Source organism: Cebus imitator, unplaced genomic scaffold (genome assembly GCF_001604975.1).
Source record: "Cebus imitator isolate Cc_AM_T3 unplaced genomic scaffold, Cebus_imitator-1.0 Scaffold10, whole genome shotgun sequence".
Taxonomy (NCBI): domain Eukaryota; kingdom Metazoa; phylum Chordata; class Mammalia; order Primates; family Cebidae; genus Cebus; species Cebus imitator.
Genome location: NW_016107325.1, coordinates 9,516,369 through 9,536,972, shown reverse-complemented (window position 1 = coordinate 9,536,972; position 20,604 = coordinate 9,516,369). Strand labels below are relative to the sequence as shown.

At 37.4% G+C, this 20,604-nt stretch overlaps 1 protein-coding gene across 2 annotated transcripts in view; it reads right to left on the bottom strand.

Annotated features, from left to right (window-relative positions):
- The window catches only part of LOC108317622 (sodium channel protein type 2 subunit alpha), a 153,098-nt gene extending 144,250 nt beyond the window's left edge, over positions 1 to 8,848 (bottom strand). Inside the window, exon 1 of one of the 2 annotated variants that reach the window (XM_017548248.2) lies at positions 8,607 to 8,848. The gene's annotated coding sequence lies outside the window, so the exon portion shown is untranslated. The remainder of the gene's footprint in view (positions 1 to 8,606) is intronic. The other variant, XM_037745754.1, reaches the window with a different exon arrangement.
- Positions 8,849 to 20,604: the final 11,756 nt, after the last annotated feature.

The following is a 20,604-nucleotide window of genomic DNA, read 5'->3' as shown; positions in this document are numbered from 1 at the left end:
GCTGGAGACGCGTTCAGAGAAATAATGCAATGGGATGGAGACCAGGTTAAACAGAGCCTTTTTGAAAATTATCAGGTGGCCTTTACCTTGAGAAAATTGGATACTACTTGCAGAATTTTGAACAGGGATATGGCATAATCTTACTTCTGTCTTGCTGTGTTGAGAATAGATTGTGAGAAGAAGTAGGATAAAAATAAAGTCCAGTAGGAAATTAAGGCAGAAATCCATGAGAAACTTGATGGTGGCTTGGGCAGAATAGCAGTGCGAAGGTGGCAGCATATAGATTCTGGGTATAATATGAAATTGAAATCGACAGGAATTTCTCAGGGATTGAATGTGGGATATGAGAGAAAAAAATAAGCAAGGATGATGCTAGAGTTGTTAGTGGGAGGATGAGGAAGACTAGAGTTATCTCCTGAAAAAAGTAAGGTGGGGAAAGCTGGGATTGGAGCAGGTTGGTTGGGGAGGACTATCAGAAATTTAGTTTAGGAATGTTGACTTTGCAGTGTCTTCTAGATATCCAAGCGAAATAAGCAGTTAGACACACTAATCTAGTTTGGCAGAAAACTGGAGGTAAATATTTGGATGTCATCATTTACATGGCCTTTAAAGCCATAAAACTCAATGGGATTAAAAGAAAGTAGATAAAGAAGAAAAGCGAGTCAGGGACCGAACCAGGAACATTCAAATAACGAAGTTTGGAAAGGCAGAGTAAAGAGTAAAGTGACTGTGAAGCAGCGAATGATAAGCTAAGAGAAGAGTCAAAACTGTGTGCTATCCTGGAATGCAACAGAAAACAGTGTATCAAGGCAGCGACTCTGATGAACAGTCTCCAATATTGCTGGTTGGTCAATTAAGATGAAAGCTGAGGATGGACCACCAAATCTGGCAACATGTTGGTCTCAGATTTCTATCAGGAGCTGATTCGGTAAAACGGTAAGAGTAAAAACCTGACTAACGTAGATCTAAAAGAGAATAGAAAGAGTGACATAGAGAATACAGCAAACACTTTTTAAAAGTATTTTTGCAAAGAGGACCCCAAAAATGAGAAAAATAAATGATAGTCAAAGGAAGTAAAAAAAAAATCACATACAGGAGCAATAATGAAATGCTGTATGCAAATATAATAAAGAGCTAAAATTACTAATGCAAGAGAGACAGAGAAATACAATGCTCTAGTGATACCCTTTTATAAGTAAGAAGGAATAGTGCACAGATGCAGAACCATTTTAGATAGAAACAGGGATAGTTGATTTAAGGTAACAGGTGGGAGGTCAGGTTATGTGGGTGCAGAACCTGGTAGGGAGGTACATGTAGTGATAGAAATTGGTAGGGAAAAATCTCTTCTGATTGTTTCAATTTTATCACTGATTTAGGAAACAAAGCTGTCAACTGAGAGTGAAGTCAAGGTAGCAGGTATTGGTGGTTTGAAAGAAAAGGTATAAAATCTCAGTACAGGAACCTAGGTGAGTGAGTGATCTAGTGACATGTGGCATGATTGCTGCACATCCTCAAGGACCCACCTGTGTGTGTGTCCAGCTGCAAAAGTACAGGCATGAAGTAAGGTGGGAATTGAACATGAGGATGAAGATTTATCCAGACAGTTACCAAAAAAACCAACCAACCAAACAAACACAAACAAGCAAAAACCAGAGTGGGGGTGTTTGTTAGGTGTGTAGGTATATACAAGGAGTGACTTTTATGAATGACTGTGAAATTTATCTAATGAAAGGAAACAGGACATTAATTGAGAGACAATTAAAGTGTGACAAGATCAGTGACTGAGAGTACTGGTGGGGTCAGAGGATTTTCTGACTTGGAATTCTAGATAAAATGTGCTAGAAAGGTGGTGTAGGAGGTTTGAGGGGGGGATTATGGGCAGGCCACAGTTACTGGCCATGAAGAGTTCTAAGATAAAACTATGGGAGGGGAGGGGTAAAAAAACATGATCATTGGAAGAGAAGAATTTAAGAGATTCACAGGATAGTCTGTTAAGAGGCCATATACATGCATATTGACATTACCAAGATTTGGGTAGAAAGTACCAGTGGAGAAAGTTCCAGTGTTCTTGGGGAGCTAAATTCCTATCTTCAAAGGATTACACATTTGTGAAAACTCCTTAAAAGATGCATATCCAAATGTGGAAATAATTTGAATCCATATTTTATCCACTTTTGTTTTTATATTTGAATAGATTTATGATGCTATGAGTCTAGGCTGGTAATAACAGCATAATTTACTAACAGTTTTTTCTGCACACAAATTGAATTCCCTGGGAAGTCAGGCTTAACATGGGAGTTACATCATTCCTGGTGATATAACTCAGGATTCAACAAGAGTCATTAGAGAGATTTCAGTTGGTGGATTTATCAAGGCCAGTAACTCGAGCAGCTTAGCTGAATGCTCTTTGTCTAACTGATAAGTCATTTAATTTCACATTTTAACTTTCTAACACTTAGGCACCAAAATCATGAACAATTTATTTGAATAGACTGATTAAATGTAAAAGTTTCTTGACTCTTTGAAGTGGAGTGACTGTGCATCCCAATTTACCTGGAACTATCTTGATTTATATCTGTCGTTGTGGAGAAATTATTAACAAACTACATCCTGGTTTAGATGATACATTTTACGGTAAGCCTGGCTATATAACTAGGCTCCTGTCTTCTAGGACTGTTAATTCTGAAAATACTAAGTGTAGGTCTAAGCACTTCTCTGGCAGATCCCATCTGCCTGACAATTGCTGGGCTCCCTCAGTTGTTCAATCCAAGGGTGACAGTGTATTAGTTCTCAGGCTGCTATGAAGAAACACCCAAGAACGGGTAATTTATAAAGGAAAGAGGTTTAATTGACTCGAAGTGTCACATGACTAGGAAGGCATCAGGAAACTCACAATAATGGCAGAAGGGTAATAAAACACATCCTTCTCAAGGTGGCAGAAGAGAGTAGTGCCAAGCAAAGGGGGAAGGAAAAGCCCTTTATAAAACCATCAGATTGCATGAGAACTCACTATCATGAGAACAGCATGAGGGAAACTGCTCCCATGATTAAATTATCTCCCACCAGGTCCCTCCCACACACATGGGTATTATGGGAACTACAATTCAAGGTGAGATTTGGGTGGGAACACAGAGGCAAACCGTATCACATAGAAAGCAAGAAAAATACCCTAGCTGGAACTGCTGGGCTGATACAGATATAGCATCACCATTGCCCTGACCAGCTTTCTTCAGGCCTTAGGTATTTCACATTTTGATATCAGTTATTCAAAGAACAGAGATAGTGTCAGTCTTCTCTTATCATAATCTTATAACTCCCTTTCTTTTTTTTTGTATTTCAACCACTGTGCTTCATATATGCTTAAGAGAAATGTTGTTATTCCATTGTCACTTTCCCATACATGTCACACAGCAGAAGATGTAGTAATTACACAATCACATAATTGTATACTTATTTGCTAATAACACCAAGACATGTCTATGTTCAAAAAATATTATAACCCCAACTAATCCTAGATACCAGCAAAAGATTTAACAACTTAGTGCTATAAAAACAATCTAAACAATTCAAAGCATTTTTGGTGGGCAATTGTTTCTTAAGATCATTTTATCCCCCTAAATATTATTTTAGTAAGTACAAAAAATAGTTACCTGAAGTGATAGACTTTTTACCCTCAAAAATATTTTATCGCATTCCAATAAATAAAATATACTTAAATACCTTTGATTCTTAAATCATTTCCCTAAAATGTTTCACAAGTAAACAAAAAGGTATAACATGATAAAATTTTATTATTATTAATGTAGTTAGTAATTATGTCTTATTCCACATAAAAGTTTGATTGAAAAGTTTAATGGAACGTTACCAGAAAAAAACATTATACTTTGATTTGCAAAATCTACCTCTACCTCTCCTTCTGCCAATCTTCAATTTCACTAAACCCAAATGGATAAAGAGGAGGTAATGCTAATGTGTGAGTATTATAGAGAGGTCAACACATAGCTTTTACTACTTCCTTCCTTCCTTCCTCCCTCCCTCCGTCTCTCCCTCCCTCCCTCCCTCCATCCCTCCCTCCCTCCTTTTCTTTCTTTCTTTCTATTTCTTTCTTTCTCTTTCTCTCTCTCTCTCTTTCTCTCTCTTTCTTTCTTTCTTTTCTNTCCCTCCCTCCATCCCTCCCTCCATCCCTCCCTCCCTCCTTTTCTTTCTTTCTATTTCTTTCTTTCTCTTTCTCTCTCTCTCTCTTTCTCTCTCTTTCTTTCTTTCTTTTCTTTCTTTCTCTCTCTCTCTCTCTGTCTCTCTCTTTCTTTCTCTCTTTCTTTCTTTTGACAGAGTTTCTCTCTATCACCCAAGCAGGAGTGCAGTGGCACAATCTCAGTCCGCTGTAGCCACCTCCACCTCCTGGGTTTAAGTGATTCTCCTGCCTCAGCCTCTGGAGTAGCTGGGATGAGCTCACAGACATGAGCCACCACACTGGCTAATATTTGTGTTTTTAGTAGAGGTGGGTTTTCACCATGTTTGCCAGGCTTGTCTAGAACTCCTGACCTCAGGTGACCTGCCCTCCTCGACCTCCCAAAGTGCTGGGATTATAGGAGAGAGGCACCGTGGCCAGTCTACTTTTCATTTTTTAAATAGGATTTCATTTCATATTCTTGATGCAGATTATATTTTCCTAATAGAAACAATATTTCCATGGCCACTACTCTATTGCCAATAGTATTCATTATTATCAGTCAAATATATGTAAAACTCATCAATGCTTGAGCCTTCTTCAAGCTTCCCACTGCCATTTCATGACAGGTCAATGCAAGAGAATGCATTCACCTTAGAGGAGACTGGTTCTAAGAAACATGCAAGAGGATTCCATAACTGCCAGCAGAAATAGAGAAGAAAGGAACATCTGGTAGGAAGCCTCATAAGGAAGCTCATTCCCTAAAGGAAAGGGAGCTTCCTGACACTGACTTTCTCTCTACACAAGTCCTGACAAAAGTGTTAATGAAACTGAAGGATTTAAAAAAGAAAAGAACTTGAATAATTAATTTAGATGCTGGCAAACCAGCCCTTAGTAATCAACTAGATATCTGTTGGTCAAATTCAATACCAGTTTTAAACAGAATCTCTTTTTAAATAGGTTGTTATGAATAAGAAATTAATAACTGAAGTATGCACAAGCTTCATGTGAAACAGTGTTATTAGATTCCAGTTCAAGAATTAATGCAACTAAAATATAGTCTGCAGCAAAGTGTTTTGCTACTGAGGATTAATTATTTCTTCCAGAAAGTCCATATGCCACAAATAGCCTTTTCTGAGGAACCAACTGATTTAAATAGAAGAGACTCTTCATCTTACAGACAAGGATTTAATTTTCAAAAACAGGCCACCCAAAGTAAGTTATACCAGCTTTGCTCAATATCATCAACCACTCTTTTCCTGTGTCAAGGAAAAGCATTTTTGAATCTTCCTTCTGTCTCTTCCAGGACTTTGATGTATTTTTTGTTGCTTCTTTCTTCCATTTCTCTCTATTGGCTTCACACCTTACTCTTAAAAGGGTTTAGGTTTTCCTAATCCTCACCAAAGTTAAATTTTCCTCAACGGTACCTTCTTTCTCTAGGTACAAAATGTCATCTCTCCTACCTTTCCCTGGCAAACTTCTTAAAACTTAAATATACTCGCCAGATTTCTCGTGTCCAATTTAGTCCTCAGAGTCCCTGTCTCTTCCATTCTACTAAACCTCTTCTCTTAAAATTTATTTATGACCTAATAATGATATCTAAGTCCACCAACTTTACTCTAGCCTCTTATTAACCAACCCCTTTATGGGTTTTCTATTGTTGCTGATCCCTGTTCAATTTACCTGCTTTGCCTCCTATGATACTGCTATTCCATCACCTTCTCACATCGTTTTACCACAAAGTAATAATATTTTTTCTAGATATTTTTACTCTCCTAACCTGAACATTACGACCCCAGTCATCTTCACTCCTCTTTTGTTCCCCATTAATGTTTATTTATGTGTAACCGAATTATTGCCCACACTGCATGCAGGTCTAGATCTTCAGCCTTAACTACTAATCTGATATGTGGACAGAACACCCCTGTGTATGAGTATGTGCTGGTATGTCAAGTGCATAACACCAAAAGCCAAATTCATTGTCCTTACGTTTACTGCCCCAGGAGAAAAACCACTGCAACAGCAACCACAATAGAAGCTTCGAACAGATGGGTTATTTACCGTTTTCCAGTTTTCCTATACAATGCCTATGGTTCCCCAATTTCTTGTATTTATTTGCCTCACCTATGTACCTGGAATAAGCAACTTTCTGTTTTTCTTTATTTCTATCCAACTCACTGTTAAGGAACTAATTTAACTATCACATCCTCCTAAAGTCTTTTCCTCTGGGCTCTGAGCCCACCATAGACAGAAATCGAGATTTTATTCTGAATCTCAGGATGTAACACAGTGCCTGGCACAAGGCAGGTGCTGATATTCCTGTCCCATTCACTTTCTCATATTTCTTCATTCCTTATTTTGAGGTGTAGTGATATCTGCACATGTATATTTGCATGTTAAACTCCTCAAGGTAAACTCTGTGACTAGTTATTTCTTAATCTCTACCATGGACACTTGGTAGATATGTGGTATTCCACAAATATATGTAGAAGTGACACATTTTAATCCCTTTATTTTCTCAAGCTATTGAAGAAATAGGGTAAAGCCTGTGCCTAGTAAGGGAACAAAGGAGGAAAAGCCTGGACATGAGATGATATTCTTATAGTTGTCAATAGAATAACTTATATGCACATTTCTATTAGGTAGGAGCGAAAGAGTCATGTGGCCATCCACATCATTCAGGAGCATATGGTAGAAGAATATACACCATCTGATAATGAAAAAGGCATACTAAGAAAGAAATTTTCCAAAGTTGTCATTTAATTTTCTTGGATGCTTTGACAAGAAACCTAAAAAAATGAGCACTGCATATAATATGGCATTGAGCAACTGTATGCTGAAATAAACTCTATTTTATAGCATATAACCAAACACACACACACACACACACACGCGCACACACACACACACACACGCGCACACACACACACACACACACACACGCACAGTGAATATCAACATACCTGGTCTATGCCATCCTGATACGTTCACACTAGAGGTAAATTATGTTACTGCTATGGAAGATACTGAACTGTCAATCAGCGTTCTAGCTTAGCCTGATTGTAATTTAGTATGTGACTGGGAAATCCACTTAATCTCTCAACTACAGTTGCTTTTCTTTAAATGATAAGGGGAATAAATGCTAAACTATCTATAATTTTAAAATTCTTCATGTATATGGAGCTATGTGGAACTAAAGAGTCTATAGATTTCACATTTAACAAACATGTTTTTTTTTCATCGTTTCTCCAAACCATTTTATAAAATCATTCCTCATAGCATTCACAACCTCTGACATGGCAAAACTACCTCTTTATAGGAAAACAGTGACTAAGATAAAAACATTCTGATGCACCCCCACCACCTGCCACCTCCACCATCACACACACACACACACACACACACACACACACACACACACACACAGCTCTTTCCACAAGAGAAAGGAGCGAGGCATTTAAAAACAATTCTACAAAACTCTTTTAAAAATATTTTTTAAATCTCTTTAAATTTTTCTAAATGAAAATGAGTGGTTTTTAAATGTAGGATTTCTATATGTCTTTATCCTTGTTCTTATGATAATAATCAAGGATTTAAAGGAAATCATGAGAAGCAGCAGAGAAGCAAGGCTGTTGCATGCAACTTCCACCTCCTGAGTCATTCCACTCTTTAACACAGATAATGTCACATGACCTAAAATAAATTAAAATGTGAGCACCTTCTATAATACCAGCTATTTAAAATGGCCACAGCTCTATTATCCCAAATCCAACAAAAAATAGAAAAAATCCATTTTCATGTCAATTAATTTGTGTACAGCATACTCCTCATATCCATACTGGGGGAGGAGGGAGGGTCTATAGTCTCATTCCAAGTCTACTAAACACATTACATAAATCTTGATTCGTGTGGGAGAAATGACTTACGTATTATTTCTAAGAGGTAAAAATAAACACATAAACAATCTGTACCATCATAGCCAGCAGAAATGTTCAAAAGGCCTTTAGACTCAGAATATTGGCTTGCCTCTGAGGCTGCCATCAGAAGGCTCAGCCCTGGGCTTTGGCAGAGCCACTGCCATGTTAATCTGCTTCATTACATCTCTACAATTTGGTCACTGCATTAGGGAACAGTATTTCCCTTGTGAGAGGAAAACCCATCCTTCACTTTGAAAGCTTTACCTTCAGAAGGTAAACAAATACAGCCGGAGACAGACACCAACAGCTAGAAAGCCAAAGAAATAATAGAATACGGTATGTCATAGTCAGAGCTCATTTCAGCCTAGAAAGATTTTAAATTGCACAACAGCTAGAATTAGAGCTTTTAAATCTCTTAGATTTGAATACAAGCTTACAAAGCACACATCTTATTTTAAATGTAATTCTTAACATATATAACAATCCATGGATAAGCAAAAAATAGAATCATGCTGGCTTACCTGAAATAAAGAAAAATGTAAATCATAACACAGAATCCATGTATGTGTTGAATATAACAGTGTCCAATGCAATTCTTCAGAATTTTTACTGGAGTAGAAAGTAAAATCTTACATGCCTTCTATCCTCATTAAAGAAGAAAGAAACAAGAAAGGATGACCACAGCATCCTCCCTTCTTTGCCTTAGCTTTCTGTTCTGACACTCAATTCGATGGTACCCAATGTCTGTTAGAAAACAGCATGCTAAATTAGAAAAATAAATAAATAAAGGCAGCATCTTACATGACAGCTCCATCTCCTGGCCAAAAGTGGAACCATTTTAATTCCCATTCCTTTGACTATGCAGCAGTTAGCAAGTAAAATTAAATGATGTACAGCTCATAATTTGATTTTATTTGAAATCAGCTCCCTCAATTAAAGTAATTTAAACATTTAAGAAGAATTATAGTATGAATTTTTAGAATTATAATTCTATTTTTGGGATTTAAATTTATTTACACTGTATTTAAACTAAATGCAAGCTTTTCACATCATTGAAAACTTATTTATTTAACTTCATATTCCATCTGAAAAAGTAGTATGTACCTCCTATGAAATAATTTTAGATGTCAAGCTTTTTGTTAATGAGTATCTCTTTGTGGAGACATTTAACGTTTTGTCACTAGATAAGTTAACACAACACATTGTGTTGTTATTATTGTTTGGAGACATGCTGAAAGGCTAAAGTTAATGCAAGAAAATGAAATGACTTAAAGACAAGCTCGAAAAATCTTTAGTTAATCTAAGCTAAATACAAAAATACAGATGACAAGTTACATGTGATATGAAATTTGATAATTATAATAGTATATTATAGTGTGTAGTTACATCTTCTTAGAGAGATAACAGAAAACTAACTTACCAAAAGAATCCATTTGGTAAATGACACCATTTATAGAATCAAAGTTTTACTGAGCATATGATATTCTCAATATATGTTTGTTTATTCTTTTTACAAACGGTTGTAAAGGCTAAGATTATTTTTTTTAATTTGAAGTAAAAGGATAGGCACTCTTTTCTCCCAGCTTTTTACAATACATTTTAATTTGGGGGTAAGTTGATGACCTTTAATTCCTTTTTACAGTATCGCTGTCCGTGGTTCTGATAACCAATTTTCGAACTCAAGGTGAGTTCCAGGTCTTAAGCAGGTCTGAAATACTGTCTTTGTAAGATTTGATATAAATTTTAGTTTTAAAAGTACTTACATGAGCCAAAATAATTGATAGCATGTAATATGAAAATAGTTAAGTAATAGTTTATCCGCAAAATATGTATATAGACATGTCCATCAGAAGATAAAGGGCAGATAAATACATTTAATAAAAAACATGATGGCAAGCTACGCTTTCTTTGGATTCTTTACATAATATTTCATTTTATATGTGCTAAAGTTATACTGCATAGATTGTTCAAACATTAGGTTGTTCACACACTATTAAATAGACAAGGAAACCAAAGCCCACAGCGCTTCAGTAACTTATCCAGAATTAATAAGCAAGTCAGAACAAAACCAATTTCTTAAATTTTACCTTAATTCCATTCCTACAATATCAGTAAGATGTATCAGTTTGGTTTTGAAACTATATTATTAACATAGCACAAATAAATTATTAAAGTGACTTTGTAGATCAAATTATTTTAATATACACACTCAACTATTTTGTCTCACAAGTTTTCTGTGCTGTCATAAGACACATAAACTCTCAGAGCACATAATTATAGTAACTTTGCCAAATTAATCTGTAATTTCAACGAATTACTCCTGATGGCCAAAAAGTTTAAACCCATAAGATTAAAGCCTAATATGCCACAAATATGAAATATTATTGATACTTCACTTTATCTTTAAAATCATGGGAATTTTACAACTTATGTAAAATTTAAATGCTTTCCTTAACACAATAATCATCTTTTCCCATAATCTTAAGGGTAAATTTTATCCTTAAGGAAGATATGCCTAACTGATCCTGGGATTCTGCGTGTCTCTAGGCATGCCACATTCCTAGGGATACAATAGCCCAGTTTGAGGACCATAGGATTATATGACACAGAAACTGGAACAATCCTATTCAAGCCTAAGTCATATCGCATACTCTTCTTCTCAAAACTTTTTAGTAGCTACCCATCTCCTTATAAATAAAGTCTGTGCCTTCCCCGGTGTTCACAATGCTCACAATCTGGACTCCTTTTACTTCTCTGATATTATTCTTGCCCTCACTCACTATACTTCAGCCATTTGTCTTCTTTCTCATTACTCAAACATGGCAGGTACGTTCCTTCCTTAGGAGGTGTTCACCTTTTAATCTCTTTGCCTGGAAATCTCTTACATGGGTTCCTTATGGTTCACTTTCCTCATTCTGGTCACAGCTCACAGCTGCCTTCTTACTGAGGCTGGCCTTGACACTCAATACCACACACTATCCCCTCCTCTGCTTTTTGCCTATAGTACTTAGCTGACATACTATATATTTTGCCTATTGTCTACCTCCTCCAAGAAAAGTGTAAATTCCATGAAGGCAGAGATGTTTGCTTGTGTCAATTACTTCCATAAATGTGATTCATAGAACAGTACCTGAAATATAAGACCCACCTAAATAATGAATACATGTCCTAGACATAGAAAATTTATATATTTTTTTATTAAGTCACCATAGGAATGCTATTATTTCTGTGTGTGTCTTCCTATGTTCTTATTAATATGTATGTCATAGAGTATGAAATCAATGAAGTAGTGTGTTCCTTAAGTAAACTATTTAAACTATGTTTAATTCATACACTTAATCAGAAAGCAGGACATACAGTGAGTATTCAATAAACATGTTAGGTTAATGATGCCAGTGTTGAAATTAGACCACTATGGTCTTGAATTGTTTTTAATTAAGTTCTGACAAGATTTTGGTAAAATATTGAACAACTCTTATATCATGTTAGCACTTCTTTTCGTAGGGTAAAAAACTCTGAGGTAACTATTGTAATTTTATTTTTATGGAAAATGTTTCATCTCATCTAGAAAATTTTAGCTGTTTTGAAATAAGTTGTAAAAATAGCAACACATCACATGGTAGATATGTGTGCACTTACATACAAATATATATGTACATATATATATATACACACAGATACACAAGAACATATACACCCATATTTTATAAAATCAACTTGAGTTAGGCATTTACTTGGCTAGTAACAACAAACCAATAACACATAATTTCTCCACGATATGTCTCTCTGGCATTGCTTTAATCATAAAATCCACATTTTTATTTTGGCAGCTTGATATTCAAAATTATTTTAATTTATAGGGATAAAAGTGAGTAAGCCTTATTTTACCTCCATTAAGTTGTGGATAGTGAATGTGATTTATTTATTTATTTGTTTGTTTGTTTATTTATTTATTTTTACAGTTCACGCAGTCTTTTAAATGTCATCCATCCAATTCAGGAAACAGAAAAGGCTAGTTGTGTAGCTTATACCTAATATTTGCTTACATTTTTCTTGAATCACTTATTATTATTTAAAATATCTGCATTGAAGAAAAGCAAATGAACAGACATTTTTAAAGGACAATTTCATTTGTACAGTTTTAGTCACCTTAAAATATACTAACCTCTTTTAAATTATTGGTTACCAACATCAACACAGTTTTAAAAAGTTGAGCTCCATATATCTAATGTTTTTCCTGAAGTATCATCATTAGAGAATCACAGACCTGTAAGCCAAAATGGGCAGATTTTTTTGTCCTATGTTCAAAGACTGCTAATACTGATAAGGAGGATAGCTTATTATGCTAGTTCCAACTAGTATGAATTACTGATATTTAATCGTATGTTATCAAAAGATGAAGAAACAAAGGAAAAAAATTAGGGCATCAAAAGGACATAATTTTCACAAACAAAGTCTAATAAACAGAATATTTCCCATAATTCTTTGAAAGAGGATGTGTTACAAATAATGTTAGAAATAGATAACATTTATTGAGCACTTTTTATTTGCCAAACAATGTGCTAAGTACTGTACATAAATTATCTCATTATTCTTAGCAACAGGCCTGTGAAGTAGATTTTTATTTTTTCCCTCTTAGAGATGAGAAAAATAAAGCCGAAGTCCCTTAGCTAGTAACTGATATCTTGACCTCCAACTCAGACCTCTGCTCTCAATGCTTATGTTCTATTTGAGTTCTACTTGAGGCACAGGAAATGTAAACTATGAGGTTGGAATTTATGTGCTTTTTGTCTTCAACTCCAGTTGTTCACCAGATGTGTAAGCCAAGGATAAAATAGAAGTGGAAAAGAAGGAAGGTCTTCAAGAGTACCTCCCTTCATTGTGGTATTTCAGAGCAGGTGATGGATTTGCAATGGATGCAACGATTGACAGAGGAAGATGAAAAGAAGGAGCTAGAGTGATTAAGGGAAATAAATTGTCAAGAAATTAATGAGTGGAAGAATAAGGCAGGGTGGTGAAAGAAGCACAGGACCCTTAGAGCTCTGCCAGAGACCCTTATCTTCCCTGAAGATGATTGTCTGAAAGAAAGCAGCATTCCTTGATCCCCTGAGAAATAAGGAGTTCTCATCTACAAGGCTCACATGATCCTATTACCAAAATGCACTAATGCTGGGTGGTAGCTCCCTATTGAGGGCAACTGAGGTACACACAGTTTGTCCTGACATTGTTAATCAGTAGGTCTACTTTTATTGTGGAGTCAATAACTCATTCTAGCATGATGAAGAAACAGGTAAACTGACACTCTCTGAGCCCTATACTAAAATGTGGTCACCAGATGTCCACAAAAATATCCCTGAAAGATGCAGGACGGATTGTAAACTATAAATTCATTTTAATGGCTCTTATGGTAGCCATTGACTAGCATTTAATTTTTCCACACTTATTGTCATTATTGTTAACAGTAGCAATTATCAGCCAAAAAAATCTGCATTTGTTAAATTCTTAATTTCTTTTTTCTGACCTCTCTCAGTGAGTACTGATGTTTCACTCTCAGTGGGGTAGAAAACACCAGACAGAGAATGATGATCCTGTTCTTAATGCAGCCCAACGAAGAACTTCAAGAGGAGCTCCCTAGGCTTAGTTATGCAACAGAGTGGAGGAAGTATAGATACTTGGAATTCTGGGAGTTGCATTGAGCGGATAGCCCTGTTGCCTATCTGTACGAAGTGTTAAACTTGAACCAAGGAAGGGCAGATAGAAGTCTTAATTATCAGAAGAAGCCCCTATCCTTACTGCATTTGTTACACCATAATAAGGTACAGAGACCACAGCCATATGAGCAAATTCCAGCGTGGCAAACAAGAAAATGGAACAAAAAAGCAAACCCTAGGATGATGGAGCCTAAAGCAGTGGTCCGCAACCATTTTGGCACCTGGAATTTGTTTTATGGAAGACATTCTTTTCCATGGATGGGGTTGTGGAGGTGGATGGTTTCAGGATAAAACGTCCAACTCAGGTCATCAGGCACTAGTTAGAGTCTCATAAGGAGGCACAGTCTAGATCCCTTGCATGCCCAGTTCACAATAGGAAACTGTACAAATCTATAAATTCTCCTATGAGAATCTAATGCCTCCACTGATCTGATAGGAGGTAATGCTGGCTCGTCAGCTGCTTGCCACCTGCTGTGTGGCCCAGTTTCTAACAGACCATGGGCTGTACTGGTCTGCAGCCTGGGGGTTGGGGACCCCTGGTCTAAAGGATGCCAACAGTTCCCTTGGTGGAGTGGGCAGAAGAAGATGAATTCTGGAGAAATTGAGGCTCCAGGTTCACATTATAGAAGACATAATTACTCTCTGGTGAGTTTCTGAAGTAAAGAGGTGGCACTGCATGTCTATTCCTTTGACCCACATTGATCACAATAAACCAGATACTTAAAGTCACCTCCATCACATTGTAGTTCACAGGAAATAAAGGTGCTTTCTTGGGCCAGACAACTAATTGAATCACAGAAAATAAAGAACGTCAGGAATGGAGAGAACACCCAGAAATAAAATACCACAAAATTAATTGCCACCTGGGTATTAAATGGCGACCTTCTAGCACCCAGCATCATCGGATGATGCATGTATACAAATCACTGGATGATGCAGCTATCTCCAGTAGAGATACATATATACCCAGCCCCACTTGTGAAATTTTAGTTGAAATATAACAAATGATGTGGAACCTAATATGATAGTTTCTGTCCACAGATTCCAAAGGGGAAGCAACACATGTCAAAATAATTGTCAAAGAGTCATCTCATGCTTCCAAATTTGTATTTAACATGTATGTAAAAATAAACATAACTCTATTAAATACAGATATATGTAATACACACACACAGACACACACACACACACAAATATATATATATATATATAACCCAATTGTTCTTTTTTGGGTTTGACTTCAGTGAATATCTCCTTGTTCTAAAAATTGACAAGCAATAAGACTCCACTGGGTGGACTAACATTGTTTTAAGAATGTAGCACTGAGATGCTGAAGTAGAGAAGAGAATTAAAATCAGAGTAGTAGCCTAAATGTGTTCTGCATAAGAGTAGAATACCACCGCTAGGATGGAACTGTCAGAAATAAACTCTAGCCTAAGGTTAGTGGTACAGGAAGGGACATAGAAGGCCCTTAAGCTAGTTATGCCTTCAACATCTGTGCGGATCTACTGTCATAATGGTTCCTGTGACCAGCCAAGGTTAGTGAGTGATGCAGGCTGAATTAAAGAAGGTGTCCCCAAAAGAAACTGCTCAGGTCTCAAAGAAGGATTTGTTGGTTACTTGATCCTACTACCTCAGCAAGACCAGCTACACGCATAAACAGAAGTAAGGCAGAGATTTCCTGAGGATTTTAACCTCCCAGCCTGCTAAAGTCATCAGTATATCCAAGTCAGTTTGGAAGTCAACGGAATCTTTGGATACACAAGGCTTCAAATCCATTCAAAGATCACATGAAACTCTTTGCCTTCTTGAGGTCAGTAATTGTGACAAAAAAAAAATATGGAAAAATTAGTAGTGACTCATTGTCAGTAACTAAAAAATCTTAGAAATGACAAAATATGCTTGATAAAACCAGTATTTCCCAGATCTAATACCTCATGTAGCATTTTTCCGATGCCTTGTTATCTTGTACACAAGAGAATCTCGTTGTACTGCCAGAAGTTACTTAAATTTCCAGGTTTATCTTTACCTTTTCTGTCTGCAGATGATCTTTGGGAAATGCCTACATATTTGGAAATCTAACCCATCTCCTTTTTGGATAAAAGGAGTCTAGAGGCCAAGCTACAAGTGTCCATATGTAGCTATGGAGCAAGAAGGTGCAAAATATGCAGAAATTGCATCATAAGCCATGTTTACTGCAGGAGTTGAAGCCACATTATCATGGACAAGTGGAGCAGATGGGATGGTGAGCCAAGAATAAAATATACCAATGTTGAAATCCAAGTTGTACCCATATAGAAGAAAGGTAAAGCTGTCACCAGACATCAAATATCTATCAGTGACTTTTAATGTTCCTCAAGATGTTGGGACAGAGTTTTTGGAGGAGTGGATACAAAGAGAAACAAACACTGCAGATGAGATTGCTGAACAAAATGCAGGATAATATCTGAGCAATTATGAAGATAGAGGGTAAAATTCAGTAGAGCGGTGAATAATGAGGACTTCCAGTTGATTCACATGCGACCAGGTAAAGAAAGAGGACTCAAATATCTAAGTTCTAGCTGCTTTGACCATTGTAGTTTTGCTCAATACTAGAAAGAACTTAATGGTAATTGATGGCAATAAATAAAGTTGCCATGGCAGACAGATATTTCTCTGAATTCCGCCAGAATTTGAACACTTGTCAGAGGTATTGTCAAATGGTTTCTGATACTGAGTCTGATGTAGGAACAGCTGGCTCCTATATCCACTTTGTCTCTTAAATAACAAGATATGTGGTCAGAGTGAATATGTAAACTTCTCCCTTGTTTTATAAATCAGGGGATTGATCCTCAGAAAAGGTAGGTGACTGTGATGGTTGATTTTAGGTGTCCACTTGACTGGATTAAGGGGTACTGAGGTAGCCAGCAAAGCATACTTCTGAGTGTGTTTGTGAGGTCATTTGTGGAGAAGATTAGCCTTTGACTTGGACTGAATAAGAAAGATCCACCCTCATTCACGTGGGTGGGCACCATCCAATTGGCTGAGGATCTGAGAGGACAAAAAGGCAGAGGAAAGGCATAATAATCACTTTCTCTCAGTCTTCTGGAGCTGGATCATCCCACTTCTCCTGTCCTGGGTCATCAGAACTCCAGATTCTATGGCCTTTGGACTCCTAGCCTTGTACCAGTGGCCCCCTGGATTCTCAGACTGAGAATCTCTTCAGACTGAGAATTACACCATTGGCTTCCCAGATTGTGAGGCCTTCAGACTTGGGTTGATCCACGCTACCAGCTTCCCAGGTTCTCCAGCTTGCAGGTGTTCTGTCCTGGGTCTTCTTAACCTCCATAACTGCTTAAGCCAAATTCTCTAACAAATCCCATATAGTCTCTCTCTCTCTCTCTCTCTCTCTCTCTCTCTCTCTCTCTCTCTCTCTCTCTCTCTCTCCCTCTCCCTCTCTCTCTCTCTCCATCCTATTGGTTCTGTTTCTCTGGAGAAACCTGACTAAAACAGAGACTTAAGAAAATGTGGCACATATACACCATGGAATACTATGCAACCATAAAAAACAATGAATTTGTGTCCTTTGTTGGGCCATGGATGAATCTGGAAGTCATCATTCTCAGCAAACTGACACAAGAACAGAAAACCAAACACCACATGTTCTCACTCATAGGTGGATGTTGAACAATGAGAACATATGGGCACGGGGAGGGGAACATCACACACTGGGGTCTGTTGGGGGATGGGGGGCTAGGGGAGGGATAGCTGGGGGGCAGGGAGGTTGGGGACGGATAACACTGGGAGAAATGCCTGATGTAGGTGATGGGGGAATGGAGACAGTAAACCACCATGGCATGTGTGTACCTATGCAACAATCCTGCAAGATCTGTACATGTACCCCAGAACTTAAAATACAATTTAAAAAAAAAGCTCTAACTTCAAGAGAGAGAACTAGAAATCTGACCACCTTATTGTTCAACCAACTTTCTTTCTACTAAACAAAACAACCCTTTCCATAAAGGATATACAATTCCTCATAAGGATTACAGTGAGTGGTCTCATTGCTTTGCCTGGCTCTGTGAAGAAGCATTAATGTATTTCCAAAAGAGAGTGCAACTAGAAAAGAGCTGGATTAAAGATGGGACTCTCTGACAGTTTTCAAGGAGAGCAGAGACAACTCTCTGTGTTCATCAAATGCTTTCACCTCTCTCCTTAACACACAAGTAAACTACATCTCCGAGTTCCCTGGCAGTTAATAGGACCATGTGACTGGCTTATAACCAATGCAGTATTAGGCAAGAGTGATGTTCACCTGCTGCATAGTGGTCCCCAGGTAATCTTTGACATTCTCTTTTATCCCTTGTGTCCTGGCCAGGTCAGACGACCCAGTGGAGGGTTCCGAAGAGCCATCAGATAGGTGAAATATGGGTCCTGTGTCAGCAATTAAAGAAGTGCCATCCAGGAGACAGAGAATAAGAAAACCATGCACAAGCCATACACACAGCATGAATCATTGACCAAGAAATAAGAATTAAAGAATCCTTTGGTATGTCCAGTGTTACCTAGAATATCCTTTTTAGAAATGTCATCTTCAAGATGTTATTAATAGCAGACTTTCCACTAAAACCATAAGGCAATTTCTGTGGTCAAAATAGTTTAAGCATGTTGAGTATAAGAGTGCATAAGCTGAGATATTACAATAAACAAAACTGAAAAGCCCTCACTCAAGCAGGACAAAAAATGATCTCCCCCATAAGAGTCTAGGGTGTGAAGGCAGGTTTTGCTTTGTGAGGTCAATAGGGACCCATTTTGCTGTTGTGTTCCCTCTTAGGGCATTCTCCCCAGTCTCATATTTGAGGTTGGTTGATATTCACATCCACATTCCAGCCCTTGAAAAGAAGAGAGGATGTAGAGAGCTAGCAATAAAATGTTAAACAGATTAATTTTGTTGCTGAAGGATTTATTAAGATATTTAAATCACGAATGTGTATTTTGATTCTTTAACAGAGAGATTTTTATAAAAAGAATTAAAAATGAATATTGGACTACAGAACTCTTTTTATGGAGTACTTCTTGGTTATTTTTTTTTTCAGAACTTATCATCAGAAACATTAGCCTATCATGTTCTTCTAGTTATAAAAGTAGGGACTCATCTACCTCATCTGCCCTTAAAAGGATAAAAGGATCCTCAGGGGTAATCACTATCTCATCCCCCCAGCCCTACTTTTAAAGCTCTAGTTGGAATATAACTAATGATGTGGAACCTAATATAACAGTTTCTATCCACAAATTCCAAGGGGGAAACAACACAAATCAAAATAGCTGCAGAGAATTCATATCCCTGCTCCTAAATTTGTGCATGTGTTTTGAAATAGGCATACAATGCTTTCTTCAATTGAACTTGTTGAAGAAGGAAAACTCTTTACCCACACATTTAAAAACATATATATCCCTAGGCTACAGTCAAGTATTTTTAACACTTGTTAGTTAGGAGTCATCCAGCCTTGTAAGTTTAGAACAGAGTACCAGTAGAGAAAGCTTAAAATATAAGAGTGGGAGTTTTGCTGTTGGGACAAATTCAGTAGCAGTTGTGGTTACAGCAACAAAGCACAGGTTCTCTGCCATGCACCAGTAAGTCAGGTCTCTCTCCTGGTTCTCCACCTAGTGCTCTGATTGTTCTTCTCCTGCCATCCTTCTTCCACTCTCATTTCTGTCTAATCAGACACAGTGTTTTAAACACAAAGAATATCATATTTAATGTATTAATAATGATAATGGGCTAATAGTTTATACACCATGGAATACTATGCAGCCATAAAAAACGATGAATCCATGTCCTTTGTAGGGACATGGATAAACCTGGAAACCATCATTCTCAGCAAACTGACACAAGAACAGAAAATCAAACACTGCATGTTCTCACTCATAGGCGGGTGTTGAACAATGAGAACACATGGACACATGGAGGGCAGCATCACGCACTGGGGTCTGTGATGGGGAACTAGGGGAGGAACAGCGAGTGGTGGGGATTTGGGGAGGGATAACACGGGGTGAAGCGTCAGACATAGGTGATGGGGAGGAAGGCAGCAAACCACATTGCCATGTATGTACCTATGTAACGATCTTGCATGTTCTTCACATGTACCCTAAAACCTAAAACACAATAAAATATATATTTAAAAAAAAAATTTAATGTATCTGAGATTATCCCTGTAATAGCACAAGTCCCCCTCACTTTCATCCAGAGAGGGTTTCTTGGGAGGAGAAGAGTCAGATTTACAATGAGCAGGTTAGTAATTGCCCTCCACCTTGGGTAGGATCACGCGACTGAATCTCAAGTGTGAACAGCATATATTTTGAAGCTGAAAATAAAGGGCATGCTTCTGTTCTAGTCATGAGCAACAATGCTTTCTGAATAATTTTTATAAAGCACAGAGCTAGTCATAACTATTTCCTATTAAACAGCATTCACTGACTCACTACTGTCCAAAGATGAAGTCTAAACCCCTTAGCAGGGCAAGCAGGATCCTTTCTGATGTGATTCCTGCCTGCTTTGTGTTTGCAGATTTACCTCCATCCCTTCTTCACCATGTACCCTTAGTTTCTGTACCACTGAGCATTCCGAATCATAACATTTTCATGCCCCTGTTTCATTCTCACACTGTTATCTATTGGTAACATTTTTCCCTTTCCAATATCATCTGTATATCAAGCTACCAAACTTGTAAATCCCAGGTCCTGTGAAGAATTCGCCGGCCAACTAAAGCAGATTACTTCATGTGGATACAGCATTACAGCTCCCTCCCTCACCCAGACTGAAGATGAT